This window comes from Mastigoproctus giganteus, chromosome 4, assembly GCF_048544385.1.
Source record: "Mastigoproctus giganteus isolate SK-2022 chromosome 4, ASM4854438v1, whole genome shotgun sequence".
Classification (NCBI taxonomy): domain Eukaryota; kingdom Metazoa; phylum Arthropoda; class Arachnida; order Uropygi; family Thelyphonidae; genus Mastigoproctus; species Mastigoproctus giganteus.
The window spans coordinates 192,427,294-192,444,195 of record NC_143578.1 but is presented as its reverse complement, the minus strand read 5'-3'; positions in this window follow the sequence as shown (position 1 = coordinate 192,444,195).

The window sequence follows — 16,902 nt, the reverse complement described above, 5'->3', positions numbered from 1 at the left end:
CATCTTGAGTACTGTATACAGGTCTGGAGGCCTCATTTCAAGAAGGATGTAAAGCTGCTGGAACGGGTACAGAGAAGGGCAACAAGATTAGTAAATGGAACAAAGGGTTGCTCTTACGAAGAAAGGCTTAAGTTTTGCAAATTACAGAGTTTGGAGACTAGGCACTGGCGAGGTGATCTGATAGAGGTGTATAAGGCTTTGAATGGTTTGAGCATGCTCAATGCCAATGGGATTCTTCATCTTTCTCAGAATAATCACCTCAGAGGGCATAAATTCAAATTGAGGAAGGACGGATGTCGGATAGATGTGCGGAAATTTGCCTTTGGCCAGCGGGTGGTTGGTTGGTGGAACCGACTTCCATCACTTGTTGTTGAAGTTGATAGCCTAAACAAATTTAAAGCTCAACTGGACAGGTATTTCGAACGAACGGAGGGGTGAAATGGGAGTGGGTTTTTTTTTTTTTTTTGGCTGATGCTGAATAAGCTTGCTTTCTTGCATCATATGCCTCTGCTAATGCTAAAGTCAGAATTAAAACCAACGCATTCTGATGGGAAAAAGTACAGCACATGTGTTTATTTCCAAATTTTTGCAATCATTTTACACATTCATTTTTCACCGATTCATTTTTCAATAACATGAAAAATGAATCGGTGTTCCAAACAGTATATAATCTTCAAGCTCAAATTTTAAATGAATCTGTTTGAGGTGCAAAAGACAGAAAGTAATCACATTTACGTCTTAACTCCACACAAATCTGCAGAAAATATTGAGAAATCCGGTTTTTTAAAACCCATATATCGTTCTGGCATGCCTGGAACTAGTCCCGGAGCTGTGACTTTGGAACTGATTCTTGTCGAAACTTCGAACTACTATATCACGGGTAATGCCACAACTATCTCTCTGAATATTATGAAAAAATCTAATTTTAAAGGTAAAGTTTCAACCCTGATGGTTTGTTTATTCTGTGTATCAAATAGACAAAGTACTTATGCCCTTTTAAACATTAACTTACTGGTTGAAAACAAACAACTCGATTTTCATGGACAAACCATATTTTCCATCCTGAAAAACAAAAGCTTTGTTTGTTTTTTCCTGACAGCTTAAAGACAATGTGAAATGAAGTTTTTTCTACTTTTTTTATTTGAAAGTTTACTTTTGAAAGAATACTTAAAATAAACAGTTACACATTTTCTGTCCCCCCATCCCTCCCCGTCTAGAGATCGGCGGTGACAGGTGGATGTATGACTCATAGGTCATTTCCTGTCCTGCATCCGATTTTGGTTCTTAAAAAAATCTTATTGGCTAGTTTGTACCAATTTTCGAGGCTTCCCATTGGCTGTTCCCAGAGCCCTTTCGGTTCTAATCTCTGATTCTTGGTCGCTTTTCCCATATCCAGGCCACACCTATGAGAAGCTATAGGTGAAAACCTGACTGGTCCCTAAATTTTGCACACCAGTATATATACCTCTGTTCTCTTTAGACAGATTGGAAAAGTCTGCTAAATCGCACTGAAATGTATGGTGAAGTCCTGGAACTACTACCTTGTTCCTGAGAAAATTAAGTCTTTGCGGTCTGTGTTGCACATAACTCGGCTAGCTTGGCAAGTACTCTTTTCCAATACCGCTGGGTAGCTTTATATGTCTTTGCAATGCCTTAACACCACTGAAACTACCCACAATGCGAGGGGTCTTTGTAATCGTCTAACATCTTGTTCTTTTCCAGATAGAGGATAGAGAAAACATAAAAAGAAGAGTCTTCAGGCATGCTGTTGGTACTTATATTAATATCGCTTGGAGCCTTCTACGACCTGCCACTGATGGAGGGGTTACAGAGAAGTGTGAACGAAAGAAACGAATTTACAGTTGTAAAAAAATATGTCAATAAGCATTCCTCCCTCATTGTAATTTTGTATATTTTTATTTTTTTATTTTAACCCAATAAAAATTATTCTTTTTTGCAAATATTATCTGTCTGTGTGATTCTTTAGTATTATAGAGAAAAATAACCTTTTTAAGTGTTTAAAACTGCTTAATTTTAAATCTTAAATTTTACCTTGGTAATATTTTACACATTAAAAAAGATAATGTGTAAAATAACACATTATCTTTTTTAAAACAACAATCATTACAGATAAACTTGATAAGACTTCAAACACACAGTTTTAATTTTTCACCTTTTCAAGAACAGGTGGAACTTTGGAAGATAAACTTTAAGAATGCAGATAATTTTATTTTCAGATCTCAACAACAGATGGAAACAGATGGAGGTTCGAGAAAATAACATTACCATTGCAGATAAACTTGATAAGACTTCAAGGAAACACACAGGTTTAATTTTTCAGCTTTTAAAGAACAGGTGGAACTTTGGTCAAGAAAAAACTTAAGAATGCAGACAATTTTATTCTCAGATCTCAACAGATGGAAATGGCAAGGAATTTTTATCTTTCAGGTACGACTGAACTTTGTGAAAAAAAGATTTTTCATCCTGCAAACAAACAAGATGCGGCAGTGGCAGCCTCCCCACAACATAACCACTCCAAAATAAACTTCCCAGAAGACGGGAACGGCCCTCCCCCACAGCATAACCACCCTCAAAATGGACCTTTCCAATGCAAAGATTCACTTTGATACACACCTTCACAACTGATACATTCAAAGGCTACATCTAACCCGAAAGTAACGGGAACTCGCAGTGCCGTGAGAAAACGTCAATGCTCGCTGAACACAATGATCCCAGTTCGATTTGAATCGAAAGGTAAAAATAAATTGAAAATTATATTCTGAAATCACTACTATCACCATCTATTGAGAGAAAAACAAAACAAAGCCTGAAAAATATAAACACATTTCCCCCACCCTCTGAGTGGCGAACCTACCTGACGTTTCGTTCATACCTACTGGTGATACTACTGTACGTAGTTTTTGTCTCGTATATAAAAGTAGTCTGAATCTGAAAAAAGGTTGGGAAACACTGCCCTAGACTCTTACTAAATACATTGTTACAACACACAGAAATAAAAAAATAAATAATTGTAATTGTAAATAAAATGTAAAAAAAAAAAGCATAGTGTTGTACATATTAGACAAATGTTATCAGAAAATTAGATCTGAAACTGAATTTTTGAATATGTGACCTCATTTAATTCATTTTTGATAGCGTATATACTACTACATATAACCAAGGACACGTTCCATCTTTAAACCTAAGAATGATATTATCTCTCTCCCTCCAAGTTTACCGCATTTCAGAGCATGTTTCATGAAATGAGTAATACACACTTGTAAACAGATATTGCTGCTACTAATAATAATAATTAAAAAATTAAAAAAAAAGACGATTAAGAACCTGAGAGATTGCTTCCAGAAAAATATAACGCCAATCTACCAGGCCATAAGGAAGATAGACAAATGGCACCCACCGCTCAACTTCAACAAGGAGACCCTATTGACACAGACAGTAAGATGGGTGAAGAAGGCACTCCATAAGCAGACACTACGACTTTCATCAAGACTGCATAGATAAGATGGCTTCGAACGCATGAGACACGTGTTATTGTTTAGGGTGGCACCCTAAACAATAACACGTGTCACAAACAATATCACTGTCATTTTACGGACTCTGTAAAATTGGGCCAGACAAGTGTAGTGCAGTTTGTGTAGTTAGTGCGTGTTGTGTTGTTTGTCCTGACTGCTTGGCTATCCAGAAGCAGCAATCACCTGGAAAGGTGCTTCTGAGTACTCATCTTTGGGAACAATTTCTCCTCTTGAGGAGAAATTGTTCCCACAGTAGTTTGAAATTCTGTCCTGATGTCCAAATATTGTGGAGAGCCATACAAAACATGGCTCCAACTTTCAGCCTCTCCACAAAAAGAGAGGTGTATTGCTCAATTGGAATATAAACAGTTTATCATTTAACGTTTAAAATCATGTCCTGTAAGAATATTAGAGGTGAACATGCTCATAGAGAACTACTTATTTGTTCTCGTGTCTATTTTAAGTAACCCAAGGAATAAATTTCTCAGTCACTAATCTAGTTTCGGATATGTCCCATCTGTCCTGCCTTTGTTCACCAACTCATTCCAACATCTTTGTTTCACTCTCTTAGCATCTTGATGTGTGTCAATCTCAATCCCCATAAATGCAGTTGGAATCTGTTTACGGATATGAAAGCTGTTTTTGTTATTTGGTTTTTAGGAGCATTAGCAACTAAGGCCTATTGCTCCGTGGATATGTGGTGGTCATTCCCTGACCTTTCCGCGTCCTCCGTATTTGGTGGTGACGGGCTCGAACTCCAGTCTAATTAAGAAACGTGTGCTACGCACTGCTGCTCCTGCCCACCTGGCTACGGAGGCGCCTGGATATGAAAGCATAGCCCTCGAAATACTAAGTAAAAGTCCAATGGTAACACTCCAGCTAATATCTGCAAAGCAGCCGTCGATACTGTTTGACAAATACGTAGAATAGCTAACAGCATTGTCCTTTGCAATTACATGCGTTTTAGACGAAATCTAACAATTATCGCCTTATGATATCATGCACCAACAGCATAGGTAACCACAGGGTGGTAATTGTTAGATTTCGACAAAAACTCTTGAGCGGGAGGCTCTTCCCCAAGACTGAAGAATTCATGTTCCCATCCAAGACCAGGTAATCAACACCAGGAACCACAGGAAATGCATTGCCAAGAACCCCTCCCCCCCCCGGAGTGACAGATGACACATATCAATGATGCCACACGGCCCTAGAAACAATCCAGTACAACACCGCAGGATGTAGGATGATCGCTCAGACAGTACACTCATGGGCAGGATAATACACCAGAAGCTAGCGAAGAAATACCAGTTGATCAAAGAAGATATATCGTATTACAAGGTCGAACCTCAGGCCGTACTAGAAACCCCTACTCACAAACTTTACTGTGACAGCGCCATAATAAACAAGACGATCCCGCACAATGGACCAGACAATCCTCATCGACAAGAAGGAAATGGCAACCTACCCGATCGACGTAGCGGTGCCCAATTGACACAGCAACCTCCAGAAAACCTATGAGGAAAGATCAACAGTACACAGACCTAAGACAGGAAGTCAGAGAAATGTGGCATATGAAACAAATAATGACCAGCCAAATCACCTTATCAACCTCTGCCATGGTGCCAGTCTCTATAAGAACCTAGCAGCAATAAGCCTCCAGAGAACACTTACATGGAACTCCAGAAAGCCACGATCTTGAACACCCGTAGGAGTCAGTGAGTTCCTCGGCCAATAATAGTAACCGGACATAACAATCATCCCACGCACCTGGTACTAGTACCCGTCGCGGGATGGGAAACCCATTAGGAGAAGAAAGAGAATAATAATAATAATAATATTCCGTTGATTTTTTGTTGAATAAAATATGGTAGTAGCAACACTAAGGCCATATTGCGCTGTTATGTATTATGTCTATACAAGTTTGTGTTCACGGTTGATTTAATGCTGCGCGGGCTGAAAAACCAGGAATCACTAATGAAAAACCTTACTCCTTTACCCTAAGATTGGCTAACGATAGCTCCGATTGAAGAGGCTTTTAGAAATTCCTCTGGTCATCGACGGAGTCGAACCCAGACCTCTCCAAACTTGTGATAAGAAGCGGAATTCCACTTGCTGTATATTGTATTGTAGACGGTTGGTGTGAACTTTCTGTGTTAGACGTATTAGTATTATAATGATTAAGTGATGCAACAAAGCAGACTTTTTCTTTATTTGACAAAAACATAAAATGAAATAAAACAAAAATAATTTATTTGAACTTTATTTCCTTCTATCTTCTACTACTGAAAATACCTCCTTCATTCATTTTAGTGATTTCCGTTTCCTTCAGAGCCTTTTGTACCTCAATCAGGTTCCCCCCCCCCATGATGTCTAGTTGGTAAGCTTTGTAGGCTGACCTTCAAAGCTGTTATTCATATAGTCATCGATTAGTACCACTCGTTAATTGGTTGCCCTTCTTTGAACCCTTTCTGTAAGCTCTATCTTTCTTCAAGGTGGCTTCTAACTGAATCGTGAGTCTATTGTCTTGAACTGCTTTTAAACTTCAGTCCTGGATTATTATAAGTAATTCCAGGATTTCAGTTCACTAGAAGCATTGAACTGCGGTTGCAGTTTAATGCTTCTAAATGTATGTTTTTTTTTCCACTTTTCAGCCTATGTATGTAACCGATCCCAGTCACTCTGATGTAAAATATTATAAGTATTAAAAGTTGGCAAACGATGCAACAAAGCAAGTTTATATAATACAGCAACCAAAAAATGTCTATCCTTTCTAATAGTTTGTCTGGCTATTTCGTGAATTCCTTCAAACTGACCCAGATGGAAGTTTGTTCAAACCATTAACTACCCACTGGCTGATGACAAACTTCTGCACATCTGTCCTACCACCATCCTTCCACGATTTGAATTTATGTCCCCTCGAGTATGTAGTCTGAGCAAGAGGAGGGATTTTATCAGCATTGATAGAATCCTTCCTCTTGCTCAGAGAGAATCCTTAAAAAAATTTAAAAAATGATGGCCAGGTTCTGGCCATTTTACACCATTAAAACTGCAGCCATTATCAATCCACTGCAGGATGGAAGCCTCCTCAATGATTCACATTTGGGGAAATGGATTATAATCTGTCACGGTGGTCCAGTGTGGGCTGGGAGATCGCCCGTATTTAGCAGTCAGGGGCTTGAGCCCTGGTCTACTCAAAGAGCATGTGCTGTCACACTCCTGCGCTGACCACTCGGCTACGGAGGACACTTTTTATCACTATATCTACCTTTAAATCATCAGCAATCTTTGAAAACTTCCCCTGCATACCCTCACAATATCATTAAAGAAGATGACTAATAGAAGTGGTCCCAGTGTAGCAAGTGGAGAACTCCACTTGCTACATTGGGCCACTTTGAGCCATGTCAATTTATGAGTACAATTTCTCCGATCTTTCAGTCAGCCCCTAATCCAATGAAAGATCTTACCAATTAATCCTGATTTCTCCGGTTTTTATAATAGTCTTTCATGCTGAGCTTTGTCAAAAGCTTTACTTAAGTCAAGATGAATAATGTGAACATTGTTTCTTGTACCCAACTGTTTTGTAACTTTGTCATAATGAAGTACATTGGCCAGACAAGACTTCCCTTTCACACACACACACACACAGTATGATCTATTCACGATACCATTCTAGATGGTCCTGTATTGTATCCTTAACCAGACCTCTTGATCTTACCCATCAGCAAAGTCTCACTGGTATATAGTTGCCATCACATCTTTTGCCTCTCCTTTGTCGAATTCCAGGAGTTAATTAAATGATATCTTTTAGCATCCCTAACGGGATTATGTGCTCACATATAGACTTCTTCAGTATAGCTCACAGGGGGTACCTAATCCCCCACATGAGATCAGCTAACTACATACCTTATCCCCCTCACGAGATCGGCTAACTACATACCTTATCCCCCTCACGAGATCGGCTAACTACATCATATGTAGTTAGCCGATTCATCTCATGTAGTTAGCATGAGATCGGCTAACTACATATGAAAATTTGGGAGATCATTCATAAATAATAATTGAAATATTTATTTAGCATTATATAACAATGTATGTGCCATCATTTTAGCTGGAGGCCGGGCGTGGACTCTGTCGGATCGTTCCGCCGGTTCCATCTAAGGAAAAATGTTTCCTGATATTTATTATGAGGTGGAGTACATAATTATTGCAATTGAGAACTTTCAGAAAGGAAATAATTTCAATAAATAAATAAATACAGTAAAAACTCTCCAATCAAGGAACCTTAAAACCGGACGACTGCTAGATTTTGGTAGGAAAACTTTACAACATCCCATGTTATGTACATGTCGAAATAATACAGTACAAGCAATATATTGCGCTTTTTTTTTTTTCTGAGCATGCCACTTAGTGGACCCTCTTACGGATATTCTTACATGTAGGTGACCTATTCAAGGACCATGTTGACCGAACATCATCAACACACTGCAGGGGTGCTCGGTAGGATTGCCATCCTTCTCACACCAGGTGAAAAGATCTGTTCGAATCCTGTTGATGATGGGAAGAATTTTTATGGGATACCACCTTTTTACAATGTGGCTGAGTTAGTCGGTCTCAAGCGAGATTGGCATGGTTTTCTCTCCCGGAAACTCGGGTTTTTCAACCAACAAATAGAAAGTTGATCTCAGAACACATGCAATTTACAGACCATACACAGGGAGCAATATGACCTTAGTAGCTGCTGTTGTAGTAGGGTTATAGGAGCTCCAGCAACTAAGGCTAGCTGCAATGAGACTGCATGATTGGACAAAAACAGGTCAGTGGTGGTGCCATGGTTTTGGGGATTGTTTTTATGGACATCACTGGGTCCCCTCATCCCCATTGAATACATTCCCGCCAGTTCCTCCATAGGGAGGCACTCTACCTGCTGACCACCATGCCGATATCCCAAGAAGTTTGGCAACAAATCTCTCATATTTTGCTCTGGGAACTGAATACGATTTAATTGCAAATAAACAAACTTTTGAAATCTTCCAAGAATTCCCAAAGAATACTTTTATGGCACCATAACACTAACCAGCTTCTGTACTATCAAGATATCTACATTATAACTAAATGTTATAAGAGTTAATTTGAAGTTGTTGAAGGTGCTTAATAACATGAGCATCGGTTAAAATTAACCTCAACAACACATTGCCTGAAGATGTATATTTGATTTAAAAAATACATTAAAGAACTCTGATGCCATTTTTAGCTTTAAAATGATAAAATAAGTCTTACAATTTGTGATTTAAAGCTGAAAATGCTTTATTAATATGAATATACACCCATAAAATGTGCTCATTCAAGTAGAACACACACTAATTACATTCTTTGGAATTTGAGGGTTTGCACTGCCTGAAACTGACATTACATAAATATTACATCATGTAATATTTAATTTAAAGACATTCAGTGACTTTTCACAACTTATTGATTAATTGTTTGATATTTATGCTTACTGAAATTCAAATTAAAGTTTACATTTCTAATAAGGAATAAATTTGAACTGTTTTCTCCACAGTAAGTAACCTTTCAGGCTGGGATCATTCATGTACCAAGGATAATAATGGTACAGGTCGACCATCACTAATCCAGCAGCGTTGGTACCTGTGGGGTGCTGGATCACCGGTGGTTATTTTAGCACACACAGTTTACCCAACAGCTAACCACCTCATCTTTAACCCGTTAACTGCCAAGCTAGTTTAACTTGGCAGTTAACGGGTTAAATTGGGGCCAAAAAATATTTAGCAAATAATTTGATTCGTAATTCTAAAATAAATATTGTAATGTCAATGTTGTCGTTTTTTTCGATTAAAATATCAAAAAAAAAAAAAAAAAAGTATTTTTTTGATGTCACATATGTGGCCCAGTAGGTTATTTCTTGAGAAGCCGTGACGGTCACATATGTGAGACGCTATTACGGCATACACATGGTCGTTTGTGATTAGTTTATTTCATGCGCGGTGAGCACAACAATAAAACTAATTGCGATAAAATAAACTCTCAAACGTCGCAATAAGTTTGTCAGTATTGTTAGAGATTTTGTGAAAACAAGTTCAGTAAGCATGCTGTATTATCTATCTTATTGTGTTGTTTTTCCACAAGTTTGAACAAGTGTTTTGTAAAAAAAAAACTAAAAAAGAAAATTACTAAAATAAGAGGAACTGAAATTTACAATTAAGCAGAGTTAAACTTCTCACAGACACACTGCTGTTTGAGTGTTTCTAGGTCAACTTTATTTCTTACGGACAATGTACGGTGTTTGCACTTTACACAAGTGGCACTTGAGAAGCTGTGTCGGCCATATACGTGACGCTATTACTACATGATGCATTGATGACGTGCCAACAGCTGATGCTGCAACCAATGCCACCAAAATAGTAGCAACAATGTCGGTGTGCCGACCCCGGGAAATTTGAATTATGGCCGAATTAGCAGTGGAACTGGATTACCAGTGGTCGACGTGTACCTGTCATTTCAAAGACTTATAGGTAGCAATGGATGTCCATAAATGAAATTAGGATATTAGACAAATCTAATGAGAGAAAATTAGTTTTCTGTCATTAGATTTTCCATTGAGGACTTTTGTGTAAACAACGCTGACTTGTAAATTCCCCCAAGTAATCAGAAGTATTTTAGAAATTGTTGCTCGTGAAGGTGATGAATGCTGCATCTGAGTTGAAATGTAAATATTCAAGGCAACATAAACATACCCATGTTTAACTTTGTTTCCCTACTTCAAGTAAAATGTTAAGTTTTGTCGATTTGGAATTTACTTGGCTGTAAGCATTCACAAAAAGTATTTGGGTATAAACAGGAGTAACAGCTCATATTTTCCTTTTGCTGTAACATAAATGAAAACAATTACGGGTGGTATGAAAACATCCCTTTCACATATAGAGCCTTTCTTCAGCGTCTGTTTTTCAAATATGCACGGAAAATGGTCATCTTCTTCCTTTTTGAAGAGGAAATAGATTAATTAAACTCCCATATTCGCAAATAAGTGCTTGAACATATTATTATACCAGACAAGCAGGTGGGAGTCTATTTTACTTCCCCCCACCATATACATTCATGGCATGCTCTTGGAAGTGCATGTAGGTTAGCTTTTACTTTTCTGTCTTCTTGATGTAGTTTCCAGTGTGCTGATGAAATGAGCATTTAGAAATCAAAGTTTACAGTCAGAAAGGGAAACTGTAAATGTTGAGAACCTAAGTTGTGTAATACTTGATAAGTAATGTTCTTACCTAGGTGCTAGTGCATATAGTTAGGCCCCCATCAAATTTTACATTTCAAGATCTGAATATCTGGATCTTGGTTAGTTGTTTGCTCGTAGAATTTAAGACACTTTGCCTATTTAGGCCATATTGCGCAGTATATAAAATGTCTGTAAATTGCATGTTTTTGTAGTCAGTTTGCTTTTTTGCTGGACGAAAAACCATGCTACTCTCACCCGAGTCTAACTCAGCCAAGCGAAAAAGACCCATAAAAATTCCTCGTGTCGTTGGCAGAATTCTAACTCAGGTTTTTTCCCACCCGGTGTTGGGTGGATGGTGATTATATCAACTGTGCTACCCAAAAGAATTTGGGTCTTGGAAAAAGTTACTTGCATCTGTATGCCTTTCTCAAAGTGATCTTAAAACTTTGAAGGCAAAGTGGCATAGTTGTTCTACAATTTCTTTCACGTTATTGGTCATGTTGATTTCTTTGTGCAAGATTAATTCATTAATGCATCACATGACACCTATCCCTATCAAGAATATTTAAAAACATCTCTCAAAACCACAGGTGTGTAGCAAAAGATCCTGAGCTGATGACTGAACTGGTTTTGAAAGTTTATCCTGAAATGGTGCAAATGCTTGCTAAGACATGACAGAATGCAGAGGCAATAAAAATATTTTGCAAAGACAAAATCTTGAATTGCTGAAATCTTGAATTGAAAGAGATAAGTTTCCTTAATTTTGTTTGTTTTCCACTTTGAAGTGATCATCACATTGTATAAAGCGATGGTTAGACCACACCTAGAGTACATCATATACGTCTGGAAGCCTGTATGTAGGGTTCAAGGTATGAGGCATATTTTATTTCAGTCTTTGAGATTAAATGTGTTGAAGTATATATATTAATTTTTATAAGTATGTATACTCATAGCTAAATTTTATTGTCAAATTTGTTTATTTGTACTTGTGCTAGAATAGGAGTATTTATGAAATCATTTAAGGAGGAAACAGTATAAAAGTTTCAGAACCTCTGGTTCCCAAACTTCATTGGAGTGTAGGGCACAGCCTCTCTGTGCCCTAGACCAAAAATTCCCAAACTTAGGAATGGCAATAGCAATACAAAGGCCACAAATTACCTTGGTATTGCTCTTCTCTAAATGAAAGGCTAGGAAATGCCTTTCAATATTGTCAGGTGCAGCTATATGCAACCTGGGTTTGCTCATAGTGCACATGTATGACTATACAGCTTTCATAGCTTGAGGCTTTGGCCCTAAATTTAAATGTGTCTTCTTTACTTAAAGCCGGGTCTCGTCTAGCCTACCCAGAGCTAAGGCAGGTTTCAAGTTTGGCTCCTAATTTCAAGAGTTCCTCACACATAGGTAAGTCTTCTGCCATTGGCAGGAATGAGTGTTAGATGACTACCCTATACAGAATCAAGCAAGAACAACTTCCTCCCTTTGGATCCTGCATAGACTGGACTGCCAGTGCTTGATTACAGGCTTAATTTGGTGTAGTTTATCTGTGGCCTGTCCATACTAAGAGTCTTGTCACTGGGAATATAGTTTGATGCATTTTATTTGCTTGTAGTTAGTCTGTATAGGGGATCAAGAGGTAATGGTTATATAAGGGATGCAATTTTGTGGCAGTATTAGCTAATTTATTTCCCCTGATCCCAATGTGGCTTGGAATCCAGCAGAAGTGAATGTCAAATTCATATTCAATGAGAGAAAAAATCATCTGCTGACTCTTGAATAGGATTAGACAAGGGTTCTACTTCACTGATAATAGAGCCTGTAACATGCTTGATGAATCAGTATATATAATATACTTTTGGTAATTGCTATCTTTAATGTGATCAAGGGCTATTTCAATTGCATGCAACTCAGTGGTATATATGCTAGCTTCTTGTAGAATCTTGTTAGATGCTGTTTTGTGCGAGAGGTCAACAGCTGATCCCACACAATTCTGACTTCAAGTCATCAGTGTAGACTGACAGGAAGTTAGAATTACGCACTTTTTTCTTTCAGGGCCAAGAACTCTGGGAGAACTGATGTTATTGACAAGATATTTGCAAACGTTTCAACTAGAGTATTTGCAACTGCAGTCTGACATCCATTATGCTGTAGGATCACCGAAGGGAATTGTGGATATTTTCCATTCATTTTGTGAAGAAATTTACCCCCAACTACTTTTAAACTATCAGCCTGGGCTATGGAGGAGATAAAGCAGGATCCAAGATCCTGACATTGTATGTAGCATGCTTTGGTACATGCATATATAAAAGATATTAAATTTTTGATAGAATATCACGCATGCCTTGTTTTGGGCTTTTCTTGCTGCTGTGCATTCTGAATTGTCCAGTGTCAAAATGGTGGGAACTGTGTGGACATCTTTGGAATTGCAACTGCTGTTGCATGGACAATACCTTCTGTAATGTACAAAACTGCATCATTGATGGGTTGCTGACTCTTTTGATGTCAAAATGTGCCAAATTTCAAAGGCCTTTCAGTCAGCCTTATCAAACTTCCACTGAGATATCTTTAATGGTTGACATGGTCTTTTTTCAGTCAGAAGAGATATCACAGGGAAGTGGTCAAATGTAAACAAAGGGAGAGAGGGGGAGCAGATGTAAAGATCAATGGCAGTAAATGTACAGGTAGGTATGTGGAGTTTATTTTCCCATTTAGGAGAGAGAGAGAGAGAGAGAGAGAGAGAGAGAGAGATCGTTATTTTTGAGGATACACTCCATTTTATGGTTACACTACCCCAGAGGGCATTATGTCCATTAAAATCTAATGAAAGAATAGGAACGGGCAGTTGTGCAGAGATCATCAAGGTCTGTCAGGGAGATGTTGATTCCAGGTCTATTGTAGTTGTATGAGGGATTACTTGGAAAGGGGTATGGTTGCCCAGCAGGATGGCAACTCCACTGTGAGCAAGTTTATTCACAGTTCTACCTTTACATATTATGCTGACATTACACAAGGCAGGATCTTCATTTGCCTTTAGATATGTCTCCTGCAAACAAAGGCATGCTGGCTTGTGTAAAATGTCATCAACGTTTCATCAGAATCCACAGTAATCCGACTGTACGAATTTGGCCATTTTTTTGGGTTTGGATGAATCAGGCAGATGGCTTCTGAAGTGCTGAGGGCTTTGCTTTCTTGGTCTTGGATTTGTCCTTTTTGGGGAAGTATGGATGTTGTCCAGATCTCTATCCTAAAAAAAAAGTTCCAAGACACGTCTTTGTTTGTTTCCTTCACCTCTCTCCATGTTTTTATTTATTGTGAGCAGTGACAGGTTTTTTTTTAGTTTTCTCCATATTATTTTGTTTCGTTAGAGGTGAAGCAGTAAGTGGTATTAATATGGAAGTGGCAGCTGATTGTTTTGTACTGGCTTTTGGGTGTTCCATAAGTAGCATGCAATGGAGCAAAATATTGTTTTGGTGGAATTGTCATATATATGTTTGAGTCCCAACAGATTGCTTCCCTGCAACCTTATGAGCATATGTGGGCTTATTGCTACTTATCGGCATTACTGGTTTTCTTGCCTCCTGATAAGTAATAGTCAGCTTGGTTTTGTGTCACTCTATTTGCTTTTGTTTCCATCACTGGTATGCAGGTTGCTCACCTTCAACAACTGACACAGATAGGTTTGGTAGCTGAACATGCATTGCTTTCACGGTCTTTTGTGCTGCACCGAGCACAGGTAGGAGTTCCATGGCAAGCCATCTGCAAATGTCCATATTTCTGATATTTGAAGCATTGCAGTTGGTTTGGAATATACAATCTTCCTGTACAATTTATGTACCAAGCTGTTATTGAATTTATTAAATTTAAGGATGACGTTTCTGGTTTGTACTAACTTCCCATTTGCAAGTTTAGAAATTATTTTAACAGCTATCACTCCCTGTGACTTTAGTGCAGAGCAGATTTCCTTCTCAGTAACCTCAAGGAGGTCCCACCCTGAAATGACACAACTCAATGAATTCAGTGTTCTATGTGGTGTTACGATAATTGGTATTCCTTCGATTGATGTTGTTCAGAGTAGCTGCTCAGAGTGTCTGTCATTTTTGGTTTCAATAAAGAGGTTCCCAGGACAAAGATTTTGGGGACTGATCCCTCTAAATCCTTCTGTATGAGAAAGGGCAACATTTTCACAATAGGTCTCTCAGTATTAGAATGAATTATTAAAGATCTTGGGGTAGACCCTGACAATATTTCATTTCAGGTCCTTTTTGCTGCATTGACATTATCTGTTTCACTGTTTTTATTTTCAGATAGGGACAGTGCTGGGGGCCCCAGAAGAAATCACTTTATCAGGATTCATAGTGTTTCTTATTTTGGTTCAGTGCCCAGGCTCCCTACCCAACAGGGAGCACAAATGGGATGCCCACTGCCCAACAAGCAATAAATGCACTCAGGAGAGCATCTAATGCTTGCTGGAGAACCAGCAGCGTCTCTCACTGTGTACAGGTGCCCACGTCGATGGGCTTCAGGGATGGGTTTAGGACCTACAAACAGTAAAAAAGTTAATGTAAACAGAGGTCTAATTTCGCCTTGTTTCTGAGTACAACCATTTTTATGTTTCAGATGAACTGAGTTAGTATAGCTAATTCCATTCAACTATTTACAAATAATGCTCTATATCTCAGAGGGCTTTGTTGATAGTTATATAAACAAGATCCCATAGTGTTTTTTTGAGTGATTTCAGTTATTTCTCCTGACAAGGGTGCTACGTTTGTAGCTATGTTTTAATATGCACAGTATCAACATTTTGATAGTGTGCATTTTGCTGTGATAATGGAGGCTTATTCAAATTGAGAGATGGCAAATATGCATCTCATAATGGACTTGCTAGATGCAATGCAGCCAAGACAAGACGTCTGTATGTAGAAAACTTCCCTAATTGTCATGGCCAAATATGAAGTCCTTTCAGAGAATACAAAGAGAAAACTGCAAAAGCATGTTAAGAAAACTTTAAAAGCATGTTATAAAATGGGATTCAGATGGCGGTAGATCCATCAACACCAGAACAGCAAATCCAACAGACAATTGTAACTTCTGAACAAGGAGGTCTATGTTGAAGTGTTTGCAGGCTTGTATAAGCTGGAACGACTACTGTGTGCTTGTATTCAGATGTACAGTGGTCTGAGCACTTCCTGTAAACGTAAGCAGATAGTTGCTGGAACAGAAAAGAGGCAAAATCAGATCTATGTTTAGATGAACGTTTTTTGGCTTTTAGGTCCTAAATCCATCCTGAAGATGATAAGTGTGTCCCACTTGTTATGATAAGCACTGTATACCAGATGTGGCCAACTGCAGCTCACATGTAATATCTAGAAAACTAGCAAAATTCACGCCTCAAAATGCCTCAATGCAGGGAGAATTGCAAATATTGAATGATTTTAATATTCAGCATTTTAAGATATTTGTACAGTTCCAACTTTTATTCATAGAGAAATATACAGAATGTCTTGCCTTATGAAAGCACCAAAAAATTTCCAGAAAACATGATTGTGCCTTTATACACATGCCATTTCGGTGTTGTTATTATTAGCTATATGGTGCAAGGAAGCCTGAGGCTTATGCTGCACCAACAAAAAAAAAAAAAAAAAAAAATCCCGAGTTACCCTGAGAGAGAGAGAGAGAGAGAGAGAGAGAGAGAGAGAGAGGTAGAATGGAATCACCAAGAAAGAAGAGAGAGAGAGAGAGAGAGAGAGAGAGAGAGAGAGAGAGAGAGAGAGGTAGAATGGAATCACCAAGAAAGAGAAGAATGATGATATCCAGCTCAAGATCCTGGGTGTGCCAAGCCCAAACTCACCAAGCAGCAGTGTAAAAATATTATTATAGTATTTTTATAATATGCTACTTTTTTTCATATAAAAGCATGTTAAATATAATTAAAACTGAAGCTATTAATCTGATTTTGAAATGTAAGTTTTATTGCATGTCTGAATGTTCTTTAATAAAATTCAGGTATAGTAGAGCAACGATAATCTGACCTAATTGGGACCGGGGTAGTTCGGACTTTCGATTTGTTCAGATTTTTGAATTTATCAAAAATACTGTTCTGGAGTTTAATAAGTTTAGAAATAAAAACACTGAGTT